The following is a 22,565-nucleotide window of genomic DNA, read 5'->3' as shown; positions in this document are numbered from 1 at the left end:
AGTGAAAGGTGGCGCGAGGAAGGCTTGCCATTGTACATTTACTGACCCCACTGCTGTAGGAGAAGCGGTGCACTGCCTACGACAGAGTTGTGTCCAAACCTGTTAGAGAAGGACAAAGCCCAATGGTTATATCTTGTACTAACGAGAACACTTCGTATTGCTCTGGCAAGCGACCCCTCGGGGAGTGAAAAACGTCAGCCTGTGACAACCAGAATGCGTAGTACGTCCCATGTCAGCATGGACTGTTAGGCTATAATTGCATATTGTGATTCATTTGATTCCCTATTGTGCTTTAAGAGCAACAGCCAACTCTCTAATTTTAAGGTGGCACAAATTACCAAGTGGTGTTTCAGGGGGTCACAGTGCTACCTACTGACCTGTGGCCTGGCATCACCCCTCCACCCACTGCCCACAATAACAGAGGTGTGACCAGGCCAAGCCTCAGCAGCAGTGAGATCCCATGTACCAGATCACAAAGCACAGGTCCAGGGTTCAAGCCCCGCCCTTGACCAACCTGAGCCTTGCACCCTTAGGACATAGGATGGCTGCCACTGTAGGGAGGGCTCACTCGGCAACCTTCCTTCCCCCTAAGAGGAAGGATCTATAACCTTTTACACAGTTTTATTTTTGAAAGATTTTTTTACATAATTCTGAATGTTAAGTTCAACTTTCCTAATAAAGAGATTGCACTACAGTATTTGCTTAAGGTGAACTGAAAAATACGATTTCTTTTTTCTAAGTGCAAGTATTTGTAATCAAACAAATATAAAGTGAGCACTATACACTTTGTATTGTGTGCTGTAATTGAAATGAACATATTTCAAAATGTAGAAAACACCCACAAATATTTCAATAAATAGTATGTGCTTATTGTTTAATAGCACGATTAATTGCACACTTCATTCTTTTTAATTGCTTGACGACCCTATTTGTAACACTTCTTTGGGGGATAATTATGCTGTCAATGCAACTCTTTTATCCTGAAGTTACTGACATTTTTATTCTCAACATTAACTCCACCTTAAGCTCATTTTGTCTGAGACTGTAACTGGACTCATGGAGGTTCCCTTCTCTTCACTGCTAACAAGAGGTTTGGGGCAATTCCCCTGGAGCAGAGAGGAAGTGCTGGGAACAGAAGGCTCTGTGGAAGTTGGCAAACCCCTGAGAAACAGGCAGACTTGGTTGGAGACAGAAGATAGACACAGAAAGTGTTGTGAGAGCAGACCTGCATGGGGAGAGAAACGGGTTAAGAACCTCACTGCTTTCCAGGAAGGTAAGAAACCCACATTTATCTGCTGAAACATTGTTCAGACCTTGTCAGTCCCATTCCTTATCAAATGTCAGATCCACACTCAAGGGCTGAACACTTAGGGCATATCTACACTTGCCATTTAAAGCGGAAAACTCCCTTTTTTGCACAAACACCGTAGGAGTGTCAATATTCGCCAAAGATGGCTTACAGTGGAACTCAAGAGGCATTCCTAAAAGAAAGCCACTCCACGACTGGCATACAGCTCTTACCAGTGATGCTTTTGCCATGATGTGCAAGTGAAGACTCATTCTTGCTGCTTACAGAGCTTTTAGCCTCTGCACGATATCCCACAGCGCCTAGATGACCTCTCTAGCCAGCACCTCTGCTGCTCTGAGGCCAGCTAAACAGACATCCACCCCATCCCATTTTGTCAAATGCTCATTACCATCTAGTCAGGCGCCAATGCCTGCTCTATGGAGCAAACAAGGCCCTGTGTGGAGCAATGTGGAGCTGACCAGTGTTTGAAGAGAGAGGGCTCTGCATGCCCCACAATCACCCATCCGGCCTGTCATCCAAATGGAGAGAGCTGCACTGTGGGACAGCTGCCTTAAGGGCGCTGTGCTCACCACTAACGGAAAAGCTGCAAACGTAAACAGTCTGCCTCCTGTGGAAGTTAGTGAATACACAAACCAGCACTTTCCCTTTGTCAGTTTCACTGGGGCTAGTGACCCACTAATGTCAGAACTCGGCAAGTGTAGACATTAGGGATGTGAAGAGGTAGGGTGATGCTTACTGGATAACTTAACAGTTACCCAGAAGCAGGCCCCTCCCGCACCAGCCCATCCCCGTTTAATCAGTTAACCAGTTAAACTTAATATTTAACGGGTTAACTAAACAAACAGGATTGTACATCCCAAGTAGACAGGACCTTAGAAAAAGGCTTGGCTGAAAATCAAAGTCATCTGATCAAGCACTCATAGTGAGGAGATCACTTCATGGCAGTATGCCACATCCGCAGCCTGCCTCACAGAAAGGGATGTTAAAACTCCAAGGCACCGGTAAGCAATGGCTAAAAAGGTGGCCCTTACAGTAGTGGCTTGTGGTTTTGTGATATGCGGGAACCAGAGTGACACTCCAAATTGACTTTATGGGCATAATTGTAACTCACTTGTTTGGGCAACTCTCATCCCCAGAGCTCAATGGACAACCTACAAGCGGGAAGTAATGTCAGTATCAGAAGCAAAACATTAATCTTCTTGCTTCTGGATCCCTTAGCATGAGAAAGTGTACTAAGGCTTTAGCACGCAGAGAAAGGCTACACAAGAGAGAAGACCGCAGAAATACACTGACATAATCTGACCTTCGTCCAGCTCGGGGCTTTCCGGGTGCCCTGACTCCTGGCAGTCTTCCATAGGCTCCTGGCTGCGTTGCACAGACTGCCTTGTGCCTGTGCACAGTCAGGAGCCAGCAGCCCTGAACCCCACCAGCACATCAAAACCTGGAAACCCTGTGCCCACTGCCTAGCCCAGCTGTCCGTCAAAACCTGCAACCCTGCACCCAGCAGCTCCTCCAGCAGAACATCAAACCCAGCAGCTCTACGCTAAGCGACTCATCAAACCGAGCAACCCTGCAACCAGCAGCACCTCAAAGCCAGCAACTGTGCATCCTGGTGGCTCATGCAGCGTCGCATCAAACCTTGGCATCCCTGAATAAGCAGCTCCTCCAGCGCACGTCAAACCCAGCAACCCCAGGCCCAGCAGTTCCTCCAGCAGCACACAGACCCAGCAATCCTGCACTCAGTGGCTTGTTAAACCCTGCAACCAGCAGCACCTCCAGCAGCACGTCACACCCGGCAACAAGGCACCCAGCAACACGTCCAGCAGCACGTCACACCCGGCAACCCAGCACCCAGCAGCACGTCACACCCGGCAACACGGCACCCAGCAGCACCTCCAGCAGCACGTCACACCCGGCAACCCAGCACCCAGCAGCACGTCACACCCAGCAACACGGCACCCAGCAGCACGTCACACCCGGCAACCCGGCACCGAGCAGCACCTCCAGCAGCACGTCACACCTGGCAACCCGGCACCCAGCAGCACGTCACACCCGGCAACCCGGCAACCAGCAGCACCTCCAGCAGCGCGTCACACCCAGCAGCACGTCACACCCGGCAACCCGGCACCCAGCAGCACCTCTTGCAGCGCGTCGCACCCGGCAACCCGGCACCCAGCAGCACGTCACACCCGGCAACCCGGCACCCAGCAGCACCTCCAGCAGCACGTCACACCCGGCAACCCGGCACCCAGCAGCACCTACAGTAGCACGTCAGACCCGGCAACCCAGCACCCAGCAGCACCTCCAGCAGCACGTCACACCCGGCAACCCGGCACCCGGCAGCACCTACAGTAGCACGTCAGACCCGGCAACCCAGCACCCAGCAGCACGTCGCACCCGGCAACCCAGCACCCAGCAGCACGTCACACCTGGCAACCCGGCACCCAGCAGCACCTTCAGCAGCACGTCACACCTGGCAACACGGCACCCAGTAGCACGTCACACCCGGCAACCCGGCACCCAGCAGCACCTCCAGCAGCACGTCACACCCGGCATCCCGGCACCCAGCAGCACGTCACACCCGGCAACCCAGCACCGAGCAGCACCTCCAGCAGCACGTCACACCCGGCAACACGGCACCCAGCAGCACATCACACCTGGCAACCCAGCACCCAGCAGCACCTCCAGCAGCACGTCACACCCGGCAACACGGCACCCAGCAGCACGTCACACCCGGCAACCCAGCACCCAGCAGCACCTCCAGCAGCACGTCACACCCGGCAACACGGCACCCAGCAGCACATCACACCTGGCAACCCAGCACCCAGCAGCACCTCCAGCAGCACGTCACACCCGGCAACACGGCACCCAGCAGCACATCACACCTGGCAACCCAGCACCCAGCAGCACCTCCAGCAGCACGTCACACCCGGCAACACGGCACCCAGCAGCACATCACACCTGGCAACCCAGCACCGAGCAGCACCTCCAGCAGCACGTCACACCCGGCAACACGGCACCCAGCAGCACGTCACACCCGGCAACCCAGCACCCAGCAGCACCTCCAGCAGCACGTCACACCCGGCAACACGACACCCAGCAGCACATCACACCTGGCAACCCAGCACCCAGCAGCACCTCCAGCAGCACGTCACACCCGGCAACACGGCACCCAGCAGCACCTCCAGCAGCACGTCACACCCGGCAACCCAGCACCCAGCAGCACGTCACCCAGCAGCACGTCACACCCAGCAACCCGGCACCCAGCAGCACCTCCAGTAGCACGTCACACCCGGCAACCCGGCAACCAGCAGCACCTCCAGCAGCACATCACACCCGGCAACCCGGCACCCAGCAGCACCTCACACCCGGCAACCCGACACCCGGCAGCACCTCCAGCAGCACGTCACACCCGGCAACACGGCACCCAGCAGCACCTCCAGCAGCACATCACACCCGGCAACCCAGCACCCAGCAGCACGTCACCCAGCAGCACGTCACACCCAGCAACCAGGCACCCAGCAGCACCTCCAGTAGCACGTCACACCCGGCAACCCGGCACCCAGCAGCACCTCCAGCAGCACGTCACACCCGGCAACGCGGCAACCAGCAGCACCTCCAGCAGCACGTCACACCCGGCAACCCGACACCCGGCAACACGGCACCCAGCAGCACCTCCAGCAGCACGTCACACCCGGCAACCCGGCAACCAGCAGCACCTCCAGCAGCACGTCACACCCGGCAACCCGGCACCCAGCAGCACCTCCAGCAGCACGTCACACCCGACAACCCGGAACCCACCAGCACCTCCAGCAGCACGTCACACCCGGCAACCCGGCAACCAGCAGCACATCACACCCGGCAACCCGGCACCCAGCAGCACCTCACACCCGGCAACCCGACACCCGGCAACACGGCACCCAGCAGCACCTCCAGCAGCACGTCACACCCGGCAACACGGCACCCAGCAGCACCTCACACCCGGCAACCCGACACCCGGCAACACGGCACCCAGCCGCACCTCCAGCAGCACGTCACACCCGGCAACCCGACACCCGGCAACACGGCACCCAGCAGCACGTCACACCCGGCAACACGGCACCCAGCAGCACCTCACACCCGGCAACCCGACACCCGGCAACCCGGCACCCAGCAGCACCTCCAGAAGCACGTCACACCCGGCAACCCGGCAACCAGCAGCACGTCACACCTGGCAACCCGGCAACCAGCAGCACGTCACACCTGGCAACACGGCACCCAGCAGCACGTCACACCTGGCAACCCGGCACCCAGCAGCACGTCACACCTGGCAACCCGGCACCCAGCAGCACGTCACACCTGGCAACCCAGCACCCAGCAGCACGTCACACCCGGCAACCCGGCACCCAGCAGCACCTCCAGCAGCACGTCACACCCGGCAACCCAGCACCCAGTAGCACGTCACACCCGGCAACCCGGCAACCAGCAGCACCTCCAGCAGCACATCACACCCGGCAACCCGGCACCCAGCAGCACGTCACACCCGGCAACCCGGCACCCAGCAGCACCTCCAGCAGCACATCACACCCGGCAACCCGGCACCCAGCAGCACCTACAGTAGCACGTCACACCCGGCAACCCGGCAACCAGCAGCACCTCCAGCAGCACGTCACACCCGGCAACCCGGCACCCAGCAGCACCTCCAGCAGCACGTCACACCCGGCAACCCGGCATCCAGCAGCACCTCCAGCAGCACGTCACACCCGGCAACCCGGCACCGAGCAGCACCTCCAGCAGCACGTCACACTTGGCAACCCGGCACCCAGCAGCACGTCACACCCGGCAACCCGGCAACCAGCAGCACCTCCAGCAGCGCGTCACACCCGGCAACCCGGCACCCAGCAGCACGTCACACCCGGCACCCAGCAGCACCTCCAGCAGCACGTCACACCCGGCAATCCGGCACCCAGCAGCACCTCCAGCAGCACGTCACACCCGGCAACCCGGCACCGAGCAGCACCTCCAGCAGCACGTCACACCCGGCAACCCGGCACCGAGCAGCACCTCCAGCAGCACGTCACACCTGGCAACCCGGCACCCAGCAGCACGTCACACCCGGCAACCCGGCAACCAGCAGCACCTCCAGCAGCGCGTCACACCCGGCAACCCGGCACCCAGCAGCACCTCTTGCAGCGCGTCGCACCCGGCAACCCGGCACCCAGCAGCACGTCACACCCGGCAACCCGGCACCCAGCAGCACCTCCAGCAGCACATCACACCCGGCAACCCGGCACCCAGCAGCACCTACAGTAGCACGTCACACCCGGCAACCCGGCAACCAGCAGCACCTCCAGCAGCACGTCACACCCGGCAACCCGGCACCCAGCAGCACCTCCAGCAGCACATCACACCCGGCAACCCGGCACCCAGCAGCACCTCCAGCAGCATGTCACACCCGGCAACCCGGCACCCAGCAGCACCTACAGTAGCACGTCAGACCCGGCAACCCAGCACCCAGCAACACCTCCAGCAGCACGTCACACCCGGCAACCCGGCACCCGGCAGCACCTACAGTAGCACGTCAGACCCGGCAACCCAGCACCCAGCAGCACCTCCAGCAGCACGTCGCACCCGGCAACCCAGCACCCAGCAGCACGTCACACCTGGCAACCCGGCACCCAGCAGCACCTTCAGCAGCACGTCACACCTGGCAACACGGCACCCAGTAGCACGTCACACCCGGCAACCCGGCACCCAGCAGCACCTCCAGCAGCACGTCACACCCGGCATCCCGGCACCCAGCAGCACGTCACACCCGGCAACCCAGCACCGAGCAGCACCTCCAGCAGCACGTCACACCCGGCAACACGGCACCCAGCAGCACATCACACCTGGCAACCCAGCACCCAGCAGCACCTCCAGCAGCACGTCACACCCGGCAACACGGCACCCAGCAGCACGTCACACCCGGCAACCCAGCACCCAGCAGCACCTCCAGCAGCACGTCACACCCGGCAACACGACACCCAGCAGCACATCACACCTGGCAACCCAGCACCCAGCAGCACCTCCAGCAGCACGTCACACCCGGCAACCCAGCACCCAGCAGCACGTCACACCCAGCAACCCGGCACCCAGCAGCACCTCCAGTAGCACGTCACACCCGGCAACCCGGCACCCAGCAGCACCTCCAGCAGCACGTCACACCCGGCAACCCGGCAACCAGCAGCACCTCCAGCAGCACGTCACACCCGGCAACCCGGCACCCAGCAGCACCTCACACCCGGCAACCCGACACCCGGCAACACGGCACCCAGCAGCACCTCCAGCAGCACGTCACACCTGGCAACACGTCACACCCGGCAACCCAGCACCCAGCAGCACCTCCAGCAGCACGTCACACCCGGCAACCCGGCACCCAGCAGCACCTCCAGCAGCACGTCACACCCGGCAACCCAGCACCCAGCAGCACGTCACCCAGCAGCACGTCACACCCAGCAACCCGGCACCCAGCAGCACCTCCAGCAGCACGTCACACCCGGCAACCCGGCTCCCAGCAGCACCTCCAGCAGCACGTCACACCCGGCAACCCGGCACCCAGCAGCACCTCCAGCAGCACATCACACCCGGCAACCCGGCTCCCAGCAGCACCTCCAGCAGCACGTCACACCCGGCAACCCGGCACCCAGCAGCACCTCCAGCAGCACGTCACACCCGGCAACCCGACACCCGGCAACCCGGCACCCAGCAGCACCTCCAGCAGCACGTCACACCCGGCAACCCGGCACCCAGCAGCACCTCCAGCAGCACGTCACACCCGGCAACCCAGCACCCAGCAGCACGTCACCCAGCAGCACGTCACACCCAGCAACCCGGCACCCAGCAGCACCTCCAGCAGCACGTCACACCCGGCAACCCGGCTCCCAGCAGCACCTCCAGCAGCACGTCACACCCGGCAACCCGGCACCCAGCAGCACCTCCAGCAGCACATCACACCCGGCAACCCGGCTCCCAGCAGCACCTCCAGCAGCACGTCACACCCGGCAACCCGGCACCCAGCAGCACCTCCAGCAGCACGTCACACCCGGCAACCCGACACCCGGCAACACGGCACCCAGCAGCACCTCCAGCAGCACGTCACACCCGGCAACCCGGCAACCAGCAGCACATCACACCCGGCAACCCGGCACCCAGCAGCACCTCACACCCGGCAACCCGACACCCGGCAACACGGCACCCAGCAGCACCTCCAGCAGCACGTCACACCCGGCAACACGGCACCCAGCAGCACCTCACACCCGGCAACCCGACACCCGGCAACACGGCACCCAGCAGCACCTCCAGCAGCACGTCACACCCGGCAACCCGACACCCGGCAACACGGCACCCAGCAGCACGTCACACCCGGCAACACGGCACCCAGCAGCACCTCACACCCGGCAACCCGACACCCGGCAATCCGGCACCCAGCAGCACCTCCAGCAGCACGTCACACCCGGCAACCCGGCAACCAGCAGCACGTCACACCTGGCAACCCGGCAACCAGCAGCACGTCACACCTGGCAACCCAGCACCCAGCAGCACGTCACACCCAGCAACCCGGCACCCAGCAGCACGTCCAGCAGCACGTCACACCTGGCAACCCGGCACCCAGTAGCACGTCACACCCGGCAACCCAGCACCCAGCAGCACCTCCAGCAGCACGTCACACCCGGCAACCCGGCACCCAGCAGCACCTCCAGCAGAACGTCACACCTGGCAACACGGCACCCAGCAGCACCTCCAGCAGCACGTCACACCCGGCAACCCGGCACCCAGCAGCACCTCCAGCAGCACGTCACACCCGGCAACCCGGCACCCAGCAGCACCTCCAGCAGCACGTCACACCCGGCAACCCGGCAACCAGCAGCACGTCACACCCGGCAACCCGGCAACCAGCAGCACGTCACACCTGGCAACCCAGCACCCAGCAGCACGTCACACCCAGCAACCCGGCACCCAGCAGCACCTCCAGCAGCGCGTCACACCCGGCAACCCGGCACCCAGCAGCACCTCCAGCAGCACGTCACACCCGGCAACCAGCAGCACGTCACACCCGGCAACCCGGCAACCAGCAGCACGTCACACCTGGCAACCCAGCACCCAGCAGCACGTCACACCCAGCAACCAGGCACCCAGCAGCACCTCCAGCAGCACGTCACACCCGGCAACCCGGCACCGAGCAGCACCTCCAGCAGCACGTCACACCTGGCAACCCGGCACCCAGCAGCACGTCACACCCGGCAACCCGGCAACCAGCAGCACCTCCAGCAGCGCGTCACACCCGGCAACCCGGCACCCAGCAGCACCTCTTGCAGCGCGTCGCACGCGGCAACCCGGCACCCAGCAGCACGTCACACCTGGCAACCCAGCACCCAGCAGCACGTCACACCCAGCAACCCGGCACCCAGCAGCACCTCCAGCAGCGCGTCACACCCGGCAACCCGGCACCCAGCAGCACCTCCAGCAGCACGTCACACCCGGCAACCAGCAGCACGTCACACCCGGCAACCCGGCAACCAGCAGCACGTCACACCTGGCAACCCAGCACCCAGCAGCACGTCACACCCAGCAACCAGGCACCCAGCAGCACCTCCAGCAGCACGTCACACCCGGCAACCCGGCACCGAGCAGCACCTCCAGCAGCACGTCACACCTGGCAACCCGGCACCCAGCAGCACGTCACACCCGGCAACCCGGCAACCAGCAGCACCTCCAGCAGCGCGTCACACCCGGCAACCCGGCACCCAGCAGCACCTCTTGCAGCGCGTCGCACGCGGCAACCCGGCACCCAGCAGCACGTCACACCCGGCAACCCGGCACCCAGCAGCACCTCCAGCAGCACATCACACCCGGCAACCCGGCACCCAGCAGAACCTACAGTAGCACGTCACACCCGGCAACCCGGCAACCAGCAGCACCTCCAGCAGCACGTCACACCCGGCAACCCGGCACCCAGCAGCACCTCCAGCAGCACATCACACCCGGCAACCCGGCACCCAGCAGCACCTCCAGCAGCATGTCACACCCGGCAACCCGGCACCCAGCAGCACCTACAGTAGCACGTCAGACCCAGCAACCCAGCACCCAGCAACACCTCCAGCAGCACGTCACACCCGGCAACCCGGCACCCGGCAGCACCTACAGTAGCACGTCAGACCCGGCAACCCAGCACCCAGCAGCACCTCCAGCAGCACGTCGCACCCGGCAACCCAGCACCCAGCAGCACGTCACACCTGGCAACCCGGCACCCAGCAGCACCTTCAGCAGCACGTCACACCTGGCAACACGGCACCCAGTAGCACGTCACACCCGGCAACCCGGCACCCAGCAGCACCTCCAGCAGCACGTCACACCCGGCATCCCGGCACCCAGCAGCACGTCACACCCGGCAACCCAGCACCGAGCAGCACCTCCAGCAGCACGTCACACCCGGCAACACGGCACCCAGCAGCACATCACACCTGGCAACCCAGCACCCAGCAGCACCTCCAGCAGCACGTCACACCCGGCAACACGGCACCCAGCAGCACGTCACACCCGGCAACCCAGCACCCAGCAGCACCTCCAGCAGCACGTCACACCCGGCAACACGACACCCAGCAGCACATCACACCTGGCAACCCAGCACCCAGCAGCACCTCCAGCAGCACGTCACACCCGGCAACCGAGCACCCAGCAGCACGTCACCCAGCAGCACGTCACACCCAGCAACCCAGCACCCAGCAGCACCTCCAGTAGCACGTCACACCCGGCAACCCGGCACCCAGCAGCACCTCCAGCAGCACGTCACACCCGGCAACCCGGCAACCAGCAGCACCTCCAGCAGCACGTCACACCCGGCAACCCGGCACCCAGCAGCACCTCACACCCGGCAACCCGACACCCGGCAACACGGCACCCAGCAGCACCTCCAGCAGCACGTCACACCTGGCAACACGGCACCCAGCAGCACGTCACACCCGGCAACCCAGCACCCAGCAGCACCTCCAGCAGCACGTCACACCCGGCAACCCGGCACCCAGCAGCACCTCCAGCAGCACGTCACACCCGGCAACCCAGAACCCAGCAGCACGTCACCCAGCAGCACGTCACACCCAGCAACCCGGCACCCAGCAGCACCTCCAGCAGCACGTCACACCCAGCAACCCGGCTCCCAGCAGCACCTCCAGCAGCACGTCACACCCGGCAACCCGGCACCCAGCAGCACCTCCAGCAGCACATCACACCCGGCAACCCGGCTCCCAGCAGCACCTCCAGCAGCACGTCACACCCGGCAACCCGGCACCCAGCAGCACCTCCAGCAGCACGTCACACCCGGCAACCCGACACCCGGCAACACGGCACCCAGCAGCACCTCCAGCAGCACGTCACACCCGGCAACCCGGCAACCAGCAGCACCTCCAGCAGCACGTCACACCCGGCAACCCGGCACCCAGCAGCACCTCCAGCAGCACGGCACACCCGGCAACCCGGCAACCAGCAGCACATCACACCCGGCAACCCGGCACCCAGCAGCACCTCACACCCGGCAACCCGACACCCGGCAACACGGCACCCAGCAGCACCTCCAGCAGCACGTCACACCCAGCAACACGGCACCCAGCAGCACCTCACACCCGGCAACCCGACACCCGGCAACACGGCACCCAGCAGCACCTCCAGCAGCACGTCACACCCGGCAACCCGACACCCGGCAACACGGCACCCAGCAGCACCTCACACCCGGCAACCCGACACCCGGCAACCCGGCACCCAGCAGCACCTCCAGCAGCACGTCACACCCGGCAACCCGGCAACCAGCAGCACGTCACACCTGGCAACCCGGCAACCAGCAGCACGTCACACCTGGCAACCCGGCAACCAGCAGCACGTCACACCTGGCAACCCAGCACCCAGCAGCACGTCACACCCAGCAACCCGGCACCCAGCAGCACGTCCAGCAGCACGTCACACCCGGCAACCCAGCACCCAGCAGCACCTCCAGCAGCACGTCACACCCGGCAACCCGGCACCCAGCAGCACCTCCAGCAGCACGTCACACCCGGCAACCCGGCAACCAGCAGCACGTCACACCCGGCAACCCGGCAACCAGCAGCACGTCACACCTGGCAACCCAGCACCCAGCAGCACGTCACACCCAGCAACCCGGCACCCAGCAGCACCTCCAGCAGCGCGTCACACCCGGCAACCCGGCACCCAGCAGCACCTCCAGCAGCACGTCACACCCTGCAACCCGGCAACCAGCAGCACGTCACACCCGGCAACCCGGCAACCAGCAGCACGTCACACCTGGCAACCCAGCACCCAGCAGCACGTCACACCCAGCAACCAGGCACCCAGCAGCACCTCCAGCAGCACGTCACACCTGGCAACCCGGCACCCAGCAGCACCTCACACCTGGCAACCCAGCACCCAGCAGCACGTCACACCTGGCAACCCGGCACCCAGCAGCACGTCACACCCGGCAACCCGGCACCCAGCAGCACCTCCAGCAGCACGTCACACCTGGCAACACGGCACCCAGCAGCACCTCCAGCAGCACGTCACACCCGGCAACCCGGCACCCAGCAGCACCTCCAGCAGCACGTCACACCCGGCAACCCGGCACCCAGCAGCACCTCCAGCAGCACGTCACACCCGGCAACCCGGCAACCAGCAGCACGTCACACCCGGCAACCCGGCAACCAGCAGCACGTCACACCTGGGAACCCAGCACCCAGCAGCACGTCACACCCAGCAACCCGGCACCCAGCAGCACCTCCAGCAGCGCGTCACACCCGGCAACCCGGCACCCAGCAGCACCTCCAGCAGCACGTCACACCCGGCAACCCGGCAACCAGCAGCACGTCACACCCGGCAACCCGGCAACCAGCAGCACGTCACACCTGGCAACCCAGCACCCAGCAGCACGTCACACCCAGCAACCAGGCACCCAGCAGCACCTCCAGCAGCACGTCACACCTGGCAACCCGGCACCCAGCAGCACCTCACACCTGGCAACCCAGCACCCAGCAGCACGTCACACCTGGCAACCCGGCACCCAGCAGCACGTCACACCCGGCAACCCGGCACCCAGCAGCACCTCCAGCAGCACGTCACACCCGGCAACACGGCACCCAGCAGCACCTCCAGCAGCACGTCACACCCGGCAACCCGGCACCCAGCAGCACCTCCAGCAGCACGTCACACCCGGCAACCCGGCACCCAGCAGCACCTCCAGCAGCACGTCACACCCGGCAACCCGGCAACCAGCAGCACGTCACACCCGGCAACCCGGCAACCAGCAGCACGTCACACCTGGCAACCCGGCAACCAGCAGCACGTCACACCTGGCAACCCGGCACCCAGCAGCACGTCACACCCAGCAACCCGGCACCCAGCAGCACCTCCAGCAGCGCGTCACACCCGGCAACCCGGCACCCAGCAGCACCTCCAGCAGCACGTCACACCCGGCAACCCGGCAACCAGCAGCACGTCACACCCGGCAACCCGGCAACCAGCAGCACGTCACACCTGGCAACCCAGCACCCAGCAGCACGTCACACCCAGCAACCAGGCACCCAGCAGCACCTCCAGCAGCACGTCACACCTGGCAACCCGGCACCCAGCAGCACGTCACACCTGGCAACCCGGCACCCAGCAGCACGTCACACCCGGCAACCCGGCACCCAGCAGCACCTCCAGCAGCACGTCACACCTGGCAACACGGCACCCAGCAGCAGCTCCAGCAGCACGTCACACCCGGCAACCCGGCACCCAGCAGCACCTCCAGCAGCACGTCACACCCGGCAACCCGGCACCCAGCAGCACCTCCAGCAGCACGTCACACCCGGCAACCCGGCAACCAGCAGCACGTCACACCCAGCAACCCGGCACCCAGCAGCACCTCCAGCAGCACGTCACACCCGGCAACCCGGCAACCAGCAGCACGTCACACCCGGCAACCCGGCAACCAGCAGCACGTCACACCTGGCAACCCAGCACCCAGCAGCATGTCACACCCAGCAACCCGGCACCCAGCAGCACCTCCAGCAGCACGTCACACCCGGCAACCCGGCACCCAGCAGCACCTCCAGCAGCACGTCACACCCGGCAACCCGGCACCCAGCAGCACCTCCAGCAGCACGTCACACCCGGCAACCCGGCACCCAGCAGCACCTCCAGCAGCACGTCACACCCGGCAACCCGGCAACCAGCAGCACGTCACACCCGGCAACCCGGCAACCAGCAGCACGTCACACCTGGCAACCCGGCAACCAGCAGCACGTCACACCTGGCAACCCGGCACCCAGCAGCACGTCACACCCAGCAACCCGGCACCCAGCAGCACCTCCAGCAGCGCGTCACACCCGGCAACCCGGCACCCAGCAGCACCTCCAGCAGCACGTCACACCCGGCAACCCGGCAACCAGCAGCACGTCACACCCGGCAACCCGGCAACCAGCAGCACGTCACACCTGGCAACCCAGCACCCAGCAGCACGTCACACCCAGCAACCAGGCACCCAGCAGCACCTCCAGCAGCACGTCACACCTGGCAACCCGGCACCCAGCAGCACGTCACACCTGGCAACCCGGCACCCAGCAGCACGTCACACCTGGCAACCCGGCACCCAGCAGCACGTCACACCCGGCAACCCGGCACCCAGCAGCACCTCCAGCAGCACGTCACACCTGGCAACACGGCACCCAGCAGCAGCTCCAGCAGCACGTCACACCCGGCAACCCGGCACCCAGCAGCACCTCCAGCAGCACGTCACACCCGGCAACCCGGCACCCAGCAGCACCTCCAGCAGCACGTCACACCCGGCAACCCGGCAACCAGCAGCACGTCACACCCAGCAACCCGGCACCCAGCAGCACCTCCAGCAGCACGTCACACCCGGCAACCCGGCAACCAGCAGCACGTCACACCCGGCAACCCGGCAACCAGCAGCACGTCACACCTGGCAACCCAGCACCCAGAAGCATGTCACACCCAGCAACCCGGCACCCAGCAGCACCTCCAGCAGCGCGTCACACCCGGCAACCCGGCACCCAGCAGCACGTCACACCTGGCAACCCAGCACCCAGCAGCACGTCACACCCAGCAACCCGGCACCCAGCAGCACCTCCAGCAGCGCGTCACACCCGGCAACCCGGCACCCAGCAGCACCTCCAGCAGCACGTCACACCCGGCAACCCGGCACCCAGCAGCACCTCCAGCAGCACGTCACACCCGGCAACCCGGCACCCAGCAGCACCTCCAGCAGCATGTCACACCCGGCAACCCGGCAACCAGCAGCACGTCACACCCGGCAACCCGGCAACCAGCAGCACGTCACACCTGGCAACCCGGCAACCAGCAGCACGTCACACCCGGCAACCCGGCACCCAGCAGCACCTCCAGCAGCACGTCACACCCGGCAACCCGGCACCCAGCAGCACCTCCAGCAGCATGTCACACCCGGCAACCCGGCAACCAGCAGCACGTCACACCCGGCAACCCGGCAACCAGCAGCACGTCACACCTGGCAACCCGGCAACCAGCAGCACGTCACACCTGGCAACCCGGCACCCAGCAGCACGTCACACCCGGCAACCCAGCACCGCGTCGCACCCGGCCCCCAGCAGCACCTCGAGCCTTGGGCCCCGGAGTGGGTTACAGGCCCCCCCCGAACCCTGCCGCTCGCGCGTCCTGGCAGCGGCCAGGGTCCCTGTGGGCTGGGTGCCGCCCGCGGACTGGCAGAGCTCCCAGCTCCTGCTGGTGGTGCGCAGCCGCGCGCGTCTCGGTGCAAGCAACAAAACTGATTCGGCACGAGGCCGGCGACGTGAGCGGGAACGCGCCGCGCGCCCCCTCAGAGGTCCTGCCGCGGGCGGATCCCGCCGGCCCTGCCCGGCTCGCGCCGCTACCCCTCAGCCGCCCTCCCGGCGCAACGGTTTGGGCGGGCGGGCGGCCGCGCGCGTGACGCAACACGTGACGCCGCGCGCGCGGGTCCGCGGCGTGTCGGGCCACGGGGCCGTTTGAAGTTGGCGCGCTGGGCCCCCTCCCATGGTGCCCCGCGCGGCCCCTCGCCGCTCCCCCTTCTCGCGCCCAGCTCCGGCGGCCGCGGCAGCCGGGCCCGCGCAGGCGCACTGCGTCCCGCCGCCGCCATTTTGTGTCCGAAGCGGCTGTGGAGCGATTAAACCGCGAGCGGGGGCTGAGCGCGAGCGGCGGCCGCGGCGGGGCGTGCGGGGCGCGGCGGCTCGGCGGGGGCCGGGGCGCGCGGGGCGCGGCGGCTCGGCGGGCTCCGGCGGCGGGCGTGGGCCTGGCGCGGCCGGGCGCAGGTAAGCGGCGGCGGGGGGTTTGCAGTCGCTTTCTCCGGCCTCTAGGTGTCACGATGGGGCTCCGGTTTGGCTGGGGCCCCGCAGCGGCCGCCGCCGGGGAAGCAGGGGGCTTTGTCTCCCTCTATCGTCCCCAGCGCGGCCGCGCCTGCCCGCCCGCCGCCGCCGCCGCCATTGCCGCCCGCCCGCCCGGCGCCGCGCGCCCGCCCGCCCGCCTCCATCTTCCCGCCCGCCCGCCGCCCCGGCCTTTGTTCCCGCGCGCCCGGCCCCGGCCCCGCACCTGCCCGCGGCGCCTCCTGCCCGCCGCCCGGCCGGCGCGCTCGGCGGCTGCGTGCCCCGCTCCCGGCCGCCGCCGTGTGCGCTGCGGAGGGAGAGGCGCGGCGAGGCGCAGCGCGGGACTCGAGCTCCCTCTGCAAGGCAGGCTGAGCAGCGCCATGCAGCCCGGCCCGGCCCCGCCCGCCCGCTCGCTCGGCCCGCGCGGGCAGCCGCAGCGCTCGGCGCCGGGGCCGCGTTTCCGGCCGGGCGGCTCCTGCCCCGCTGCCCGTGGCGCTCGGGGGCCGGCCAGTGACCCGCGTGTGGCAGCGAGTTCCGGGCAGGGCTCGTAGGGCTGCCTAGCGCCGCTGCCACCGAGACCCCGCACTGGCCCTGCGGCTAGCTAGGCACGCGGCGCCTCGGAAATCGGCTGAGCGGCGTGACAGCGAGGGGTGACCACACGTTGGCAGGGGCTAGCATGAGAAGTGGTGGGGAAGCTAAAGGTGATGGCCACTTAGCTGAGCATTAACGGGGTGAGCGCTAGAGCATCTTTAAAGATGAAACATGCCCCAAAAAGCCTTGTCCATTTGTGCTGCTTTCTGATGATTAACTCTGACATTTTTATATTGAACTTAAGGCCTTTGACTAGAGAACTAGTGCATTTATACCCCAGGAATAAAAAAGTTGAACAGCGAAGGGAAATTTCTTTAAAACCAGATTGTTCAGAATTCTTGTTGAGGCTTATTTAAGATGAATATTTTGAAGGATGGATGTAATATTGATATACTTTAGTAAATGGCACAACCTCACAAGCAGACACACCTTTTGGCAGCGTCAGATGACCAAGGTTCATATGAATATGTCTTAAGTAGTTTTGTGGGTTCTCATACAACTTTTGTTTGGATGTAGCTGTAGCTGAAGAATAAGTGAGGATTCTCCTCCAGAGTGAGTTGTTCAAAGGAGAAAATTGTTTGTAGTATCAGCAGGCCAGGTTCTGGATGTGATTTTTCCACTGACTTATGGTTGTGTTGTTGCCAGTTACTACTGCCCTGTCAATGTTGTTCTGCTCTCACTGTTCATTACGGTCATACCTTGGAGACCATTTTTTTTGTTTTCATGTAGATTTTCCTTAATCCTCTATGTATAAATTGTTTCCGTGAAATCCCTTAGATTGCCCAGCCCAAGACTTAATGTCTTTCACCTATAGTTTTATGTTCAAGAATTGCTCTTCTGTTAGTCTTAACACGGGTTAGGACTGTCTCGGCCATTCCCAAATTCTTGCTGCTTTTATATAAATGAGCACAAATCATAAACATTACGTTGTTTATTTCAGCTTGCCTCTTTTGGTCTGTTCCCTTTTTTGTGCTGCTCTTACTATAGGTATGTAATGCAGTTCTGAGGTTGCCTCTATACTGACAATTTTAGGGAATTCTCCCACTCTTGGCTGCGTAGGTCCTTTTTTCTAAAAAGATTCCCTGGTATTTTAAACTGAAACTCTCTCAGCAGTAAAGTTTTACTGCTAAAACAGTTTGTGTGTATTGGGAGCCCAAGTCTGTCCAGCAGCTGCCTGCCACAGGTGTGTTGAGCTCCATGCAGATTATTTACTCTGAATACAGCTAATCAGCATGATGCCAAGAGCTGTGGTGATGGCTCATGGGCCACTTATGTTAGGGCTTCTAACACAGCGAGCACTGGTGTAGCTGAGCTGGTGTTGGCAACAGTGGTAAACCTGGAAAAAAATCTCTAGAGCAGACAAGACTTTAAATAAGCTTTGTTAAACATCTATTTAGCATCTAGAATCTCCTTTAACTCCATAACTCATTGCTCCTTGCATGTACTGCTGCCAGACTTCTCCCTAAATCTTAAAAAAAAATCCTATTAGTTTTTCTACCTATGTCAGCTTAGGGGTTTTATTAGAGACCAGTTATACTAATTGTAACAGCTCTTGCTCCCCCTCTACAAGTGGTCTCCCAGTGGGACCGCCTGTATGTGTGAAGAATTAATGGTACCCAGATTTTGTTGTGAGGACTTCTTGAGGAATTCAGTAATCAGTGGGCATCCCTCCTCTCTTCTTACATACACATTTTAGAAATCCAGAATAATGGAGAATCCACCATTAAGTGCACCCATACAAACTAAACTGCTCTTACTGTTCCCCATCCCTCTTCCCAAGTGCTTTAACTCTCCCTGAGTTCTAGTTTGGTGATTACTTTCTAGTGTAGCTTACTGAACTGACACGTTTGTTGAAGCTTTCTTCATTCATTTGATTCCACTTTATATGCGCAGTTCAATCAATACTGGTCAAAATAAGTTTTGTTTTGTTTTTTTAAATTCTTCTGTAGGCAGACTGAACACTATGTAAAATATTGAAGTTGTCTGAGAATGTGCTACAGTGTCTCAAGGAGCAAGTTCATTGAAAAATATAAAGCTGTGTTCTGATAATTCCCTTTAAAAACCCTTAATATTCATCTCTAACTTTCTAACTCAGAATATGTAGCTTTTAAGTTAAAATGCAACTTCCTCATGTAGTTCACTCATTCTCTGTCCCTATTCCCCTTAACCCCCCCCAAATCTTTTCACATAATCCACGTTCAGCCTACAGATTGGCTACACCAGTCTGTTCAAGACACAAATAGAATATTTGTTCTTTGCAGTGAACCTAATTAGTTTAGACAGACACTTTTAGTATCTCTTAAGAATGAGTAGACAAAAAAGTCAACTGATGAGTCTATCCTGGTTTAGAAGTTTTTTTTAGTCAGTTTACTTCTGTCCTGATGGTAAGTGAAGATGGATCATAATCATGTAGATGTAGAATTAAGCTTTTAATAGCAACAAAAGTAAAATTGAACCTTACCTCACCCTAAAATAGTGTTACTCTAGAAAGCATCAAGTCTGAGTGTTTTTATAACAGGTGGCCAAACTGGCTTGCAAAAGTCACATGCAGCTTTTACTAGTAAAGTGTGGCTTGCAGGCATCCACTGTGCTCCTCCATTCTGCACCTGCACCTATGGAGTCTCCCCCTTCCAGGATCACTGCCCTGCAGTGGGGTAGGCTTCTGTCCAGTGAGAAGGGGGCGTGGGACTTCAGTAGCAGTAGGGCTAAAGCCCTAAGTGGCAGCTTCTGGCTGGTGTGCCCCAGCTTTCAAAGTTCTGAAGACTGTCATATGGAGCTTGGAGGGCTAGTCAGTTTGGCCACCTCTGCTTTATAATGTGGGGCTGCCTGATCCTGACTGGTAAGAATGCAGAAGTTGTGCCATGTGTTAGGAAGTCCAGCAGACAGCAATTTTGCTCATCATGTGAGTTTGGTTTTGGGTTTTATGAGATGGCTCATCATCTGTTGTGCTGTGTTATAGTAAATGGATTGCATTTCTCTTGTGTTGCCATGAAAGTTAGTCTTAGCTGTCACTGTCAAGCGTTGAAGATTTCACACTGTGCTGCACACAAGTTTTTTGTTTCTGTTGGTTCACAAATGCCTCTGCACACGTTTATTTTACATATGGATGGAAACGTTTCGAGGGGACATTGGCTAGTGTCTTAATTCATAAGGTGAATATTAAATAGGTCTTTTGCATTTGTCAGTTGTTGAGTCATAGTAATATTTTAAAATGAGGGCATCTCATTTAGAATAAACAAATAATTTTTTTTCAGTGTTAAGTTCTCCAAATCTTAGTTTCCCAAAAAGACCAATTGAAGTGTCTTTGCTGTTTTTACCTGTTGCATTTCCACCAGATAACTTTGTTTTTCCTAAGAGTTCAAACTTAGACAACTGAACTCAGGTTTATATTGTCAAGGGCCAGTCTAATACCAGGTTGCAAACTACTTTTGTAGGATGTTTAAAAAAAACCTGTACTACTTGTACCCAAACGTACCTTGCTTGTCTGTAGACTTCTGAATCATCACCTGTCAACCATGATGTGTTCCTGACAAATCTCACTGGTAAAACCTTGCAGCCAGCTAGAAGAGGAACAAGCGGCTGACTCCACTTATATAATAAAACTTTTTGGCCCTAAATGGGATGGGGTAGGAAAAGATTTTAATCCACCTATGGGTAGTTTGGGCTCAGCCTGTATTTATAAAAGCCTCTCCATGATTCTTATTTCCCTTCTCTCCATCCCACCCCCAAATCCCTCAGTGGAGGATCTGTTCTAGCAAAGACTTGCTCATTATAAACATTTTTTTTTTAGTTTCTCACAGTTGTACTACCACGGGTGGGGCACTACAGGTGGAAATGATGATAGGAGTATAAGTATACACTGGCTACAGGTATTAGCTGCTGTTTTATTGAATCTTGCCCAGCAAGGTCTGTTTGTTACAGAGGTTAAAACATCACAGCTTGTTTATGCTTCTGTACTTTACTAACATTGAGGGTAGTGTAATAGAGGAAAATAGAGTGAAAGCAAGGCCTCTGAGATTAGAGATATAGGAGGCTTCTCCTTGGAACTGTCCAGAAACAGGATTAGGCTTTTTGCACTGGCCATATTCTAGAGGTGTTGGTGTTTCTGGAGAGTCCCTTTTATACTTGAGAATGTAATCTCAAGATTAAAATTTGTTTTTTGGGGTGGGGGGGGATGGTTACTTTCTACAATGACTTATTTTAGTATTCAGACTGACTGTTTTAACTTAATGTAAAGTATTTTTACATATTCACGAAAGATTATATGGATTCTATTGTAATAGGATCCCAGCTGTGCATTGGAACTTCTAAACTGCTGATTTTAAAAATTGTCACGAAGCTCATAGTCAGTGGAAGAGCTCTTAACAGTGCTGTCTTTCGCAAGCAATTGAGAGACCTGGAGCAGTGGTTCTCAAACTGTGGATCAGGACCCCAAAGTGAGTCACTACCCCATTTTAATGGAGACGCAAGGGTTGGCTTAGACTTGCTGGGATCCCGGACCAAAGCCCAAGCCACACTGCCTGGACCAAAGCCAGAGAGGGCTTCTGGTGGCAGGGTTTAGGTTACAGGCCCCCTATCTGGGCCTGAAATAGAGATGTTAAATATAGAGTAATTGACTAATCAAATAATCCATGCATTTTGCATCGATTAGTCGATAGGGCGCCTCTACCTTTGAAGTGTAGCATCAGCCCTAGCTGACCCCAGGCTCCAGTCAGCGCTGCTGCTTCGAAGTACCCCTTTCTTGCTCCCCTCCCCTGTGCTGTTTCTTTCTGATGGAGGCAGCAAGGGGGAGGAGGAAACAATTAGTCCACACGCTATCCAATAAGCATTTGCTAGCCCTTCTCATCTCTAGTCTGAAATCCTTCAGCTTTGGCCCCTACCCCCATCCAAGCCTGGGGCAGTGAAGCTTTGGTTTTGGCCTCCCCCCTCCAGGGGCAGCAGGGCTGAAGCAGGATCAGGCTTCAGTCTTTCCTTATGTGTGACCTCATGTTGTTAGAAGGGGGGGTCATGGTGCAGAGAAATTTGAGAGCCCCCGCCCTAAGCCTTCTAAGCAGCAGTCCACATTCTGAAAAGACCATGTAGGTTTGCTCCAGTTGGGATTATTAGTACACTGCTGGAGAGGCATAAGGGGGGAGGGATAGCTCAGTTATTTGAGCATTGGCCTGCTAAATCCAGAGTTGTGAGTTCAATCCTTGCAGAGGCTATCTAGGGATTTGGGGCAAAAATTTGTCAGGGATGGTACTTGGTCCTGTTGTGAAGGCAGGGGACTGGACTTGATGACCTTTCAA

The 22,565-nt window shown here is 60.1% G+C and overlaps 1 protein-coding gene and 1 long non-coding RNA gene across 4 annotated transcripts in view; one reads left to right on the top strand and one right to left on the bottom strand.

Annotated features, from left to right (window-relative positions):
• Positions 1 to 606: 606 nt before the first annotated feature.
• Positions 607 to 17,163, bottom strand: LOC142831134 (uncharacterized). Its single transcript, XR_012906789.2, has 2 exons — positions 16,913 to 17,163; positions 607 to 1,225 (listed from the first exon to the last, which is right to left on the bottom strand). It is a non-coding gene; the product is annotated as an uncharacterized LOC142831134 (long non-coding RNA).
• CTCF (CCCTC-binding factor) overlaps positions 16,482 to 22,565 on the top strand; it is a 52,664-nt gene continuing 46,580 nt past the window's right edge. Inside the window, exon 1 of one of the 3 annotated variants that reach the window (XM_075940681.2) lies at positions 16,482 to 16,635. The gene's annotated coding sequence lies outside the window, so the exon portion shown is untranslated. Of the gene's footprint in view, positions 16,636 to 17,157; positions 17,418 to 22,565 lie in introns of those variants that run through there. The other 2 variants (XM_089781383.1, XM_075940682.2) reach the window with 2 other exon arrangements.

Source organism: Pelodiscus sinensis, chromosome 12, assembly GCF_052426305.1.
Source record: "Pelodiscus sinensis isolate ZL-2025 chromosome 12, ASM5242630v1, whole genome shotgun sequence".
Lineage (NCBI taxonomy): Eukaryota > Metazoa > Chordata > Testudines > Trionychidae > Pelodiscus > Pelodiscus sinensis.
This window is presented reverse-complemented; position numbering and strand designations above follow the sequence as displayed.